We start from the raw sequence: 3,276 nt of genomic DNA on the forward strand, positions 1-3,276 counted from the left end.
AAAAAAAAAAAAAAACACCAGAATCAGACACATAAAATCTGTCTTTATTTGTTTATTTAGTTGTTTTTTTTTTTTGAGACAGAGTCTCACTTTGTTGCCCTTGGTAGAGTGCATGGCGTCACAGTTCACAGCAATCTCAAACTCTTAGGTGATTCTCTTGCCTCAGCCTCCTGAGTAGCTGGGACTACAGGTGCCCACCACAATGCCTGGGAGTTTTTTTAGAGATGGGGTCTTGCTCTTGCTCAGGCTGGTCTTGAACGCTTGATCTCAGGCGATCCACCCGCCTTGGCCTCCCAGAGTGCAGGGATTACAGGTATGAGTCATGGTACCCAGCCCTCATAAAGTTTTTAGTATGCAAAATTATCATGCCAGAAATACGTTTGAAACAATGAAATAATAGCAGGCTGGGCGCCATGGTTCATGCCTTGAGCTCAGGAGTTCAAGACCAGCTTGAGCAAGAGCAAGATCCCATCTCTAAAAATAATAGCTAGGCATTGTGCTGGGCGCCTTTAGCCCTGGCTACTTGAGAGGCTGAGAGTATTCTTGAGAGGATCACTCTAACCCAGCAGTTTGAGGTTACTGTGAGCTAAGACGCCATGGCACTCTATCAAGGGTGACAAAGTGAGACTCTGTCTCAAAAAAACCCTCAAAAAACAAAAAATCAAACCCCCCAAACAAACAAACAACTCTATACTTCTGCTCAGAGGGAAAAGCTAGCACTTTGAGATGGGAATATATCAGCTTCCTCATTTGCCACCAATTAATAAACTTCTCTTCTCAAACCACTTGTCCTTGTTCTTCTGATATGGCCTTGGGACAAGTGCCAACCTTTTGGTAACAAGACTCTATAGAATAGTGGTTCTCAACCTTCCTAATGCTGCAACACTTTGATACAGTTCCGCATGTTGTGGTGACCCCCCAACCATAAAATTATTTTCCTTGCTACTTCCTGTCATTTTGCTACTGTTATGAATAGTAATGTAAATATCTGGTATTAGGTGACCCCTGTGAAAGGGTTGTTGGACCCCCAAAGGGGTCTTGACCCACAGGTTGAGAACTGCTGATATAGAATAACCAAGCACATTTGAGCCGGAGCTGACTAGAACTCTACAGATGAAAAGTATAATTAAAATTTAAATTAAAAAATTTGATGAAAGGATTTAACATTAGGTTGGTCATTGCTGATTAGAAAATTGACAAGATTAGGAGGGGCTGGGCATGGTGACTCATGGTAGCTCATGCCTATGATCTTAGCACTTTCGGAGGCCAAGGTGGGAGCATTGATTGAGACCACCTGAGCAAGAGCAAGACCTTGTCTCTACAAAAAGTAGAAAAATTAACTGGGCATGGGTGGGTACATGTAGTCCCAGTTATTTGGGAGGCTGAGGCAGGTCCTGCTCGAGCCCAGGACCTTGAAGTTGCTGTGAGCTAGGCTGACACTATGGTGCCCTAGCCTGGGCAACAGAGTGAGACCATGTTTCAGAAAAAAAAAAAAAAAACAACAGTCACCTGGGTGGTGCCTGTGGCTCAGAGGAGTAGGGCGCTGGCTCTGTATACCAGAGGTGGTGGGTTCAAACCCAGCCCCGGCCAAAAACTGCAAAAAACAAAACAAAACAAAACCAGTCACCTGAAGGCTGTGGAAAGATAGCAAAAGCAGGAAGAAACTAGAGGTAAACCAATGAGCTATGGATACAAAAATATGTAAAATCTCACAACTATAATATTGAACCAAAAAAGTCAGAAAGAGAAGTGTGGGCAGGAGAGCAGAGGAGGTGCGGGTGGGGGATAGAAAAGGCTGTCCAAGGTGGACACGGGGCAGCTGCCGAGGTCTGGTTACTGTCGAGTGCGGGGTTGGAGTTTGAGAGGCTGATTTCTGGGTGACATATCTCAGAACGAGTGGTGTGAGTAAGGATATCTTGCGATTTACTGGCCCGGGGGAAGAAGATAGCTTCACGGGCAGTTCCACTATCATTTTGCAAATGCTGCCAATCTCAGTTAGTGTAGCCATTGGTCATAGTTAAAGAGATCTTCTCTAGAAAGATAGCAGCATTTCCTTATTGCAGAAGCCAAGTCGCACTCTTGTGCACCGCCCGGCTCAGCATTCTTATCTGAGCCTCCAATAGCAGCAGGGCGGAGTGGGGAAAAGACCAAGGACAGGCAAGTGTCCTTGCTTGTGACCTTGGACCAATATTTTCCCTCTCGGGCTCAATTTCCTCATCACCAACCACCTGATTTCAAAGCCCTTGTCACCCCACGATAAAGAGAGGTATAAGGGCATATGGTGAGGGGCTTTATGGGACGAGTGAATGCCAGGCAAGGCGCTCAGCTTTCATTTGCAGTGAGTAAATGGAGGGTGGTTGTGGAGGGTCTGTAGATAGGTCTTTCTTTGACCTCCGCTTCTCCCCAGTGTTTGGGCAGGAGCTGGGGCCTCATTGGCTGGGGGACTTCTGGGTCATTGTGACCTCACAAAGGCTGTAACCCCACCCTGGGCTGGTGGAGCCTAGGTAAGCTGAGGGGTGGCTCTGGCAAAGTCCCAGGGGTGGGGGCAGCCTCCACAAGGCATTTACCACCTTGACCCCACCCCTCTGGGTAAAAGTCTCCCCCTCTGGCTGTAATTCCACAGTTAGACTTCACACCTTTGGCTTAGAGCTGAATTTTCTGTTACCATGTGGATGCCCCAGGAGGAGGTAAAACATTGAACTTATATCGGCAGCTCAGGCCACAGAGAGCAAATTTAGGATCTCAGGTCCTGAGAGTATGGTGAGCTGGAGTTGGGGGGACGTGAAAGGGGAGGGAGTGAAGAAAGAGAAGGCGGAGAGCCTGGAGACCAGACTTGGCCTTTTTCTCAGGCTGCCCCAGCCCCCAGCACATGGGAGGAGAAAGGGCTGGGATGAACATTTACTGCAGGCCTGCCGTGGGCCAGGCCCTGTGCACATCACTCTGTGCATTACCCCACTGGGAGTGTTAAGAGGGACACCTGCAGTGGTGAGACCACCTGTCCAGGTCCTCACAGCTGGTGAGAGACAGAGCACGTTTTGAACTCAAATCTCACTCCAAAGCTGTGGGTTCTGGCATTATAGCCAGACATCAGGATAATTGCCTTGTTTTCATCCAGCACAAGAGTCTTAGTATGTCACCCTGGGTAGAGTGCTGTGGCATCACAGTGCACAGCAACTTCTAACTTGGGCTTAAGCGATTCTCTTGCCTCAGCCTCCCAAGTAGCTAGGACTACAGGTGCCCGCCACAATGCCTGGCTATTTTCTGTTGCAGTTGTTG

The sequence above is a fragment of the Otolemur garnettii genome, unplaced genomic scaffold (assembly GCF_000181295.1).
Source record: "Otolemur garnettii isolate 467f Iridium unplaced genomic scaffold, OtoGar3 scaffold00066, whole genome shotgun sequence".
Taxonomy (NCBI): Eukaryota; Metazoa; Chordata; class Mammalia; order Primates; family Galagidae; genus Otolemur; species Otolemur garnettii.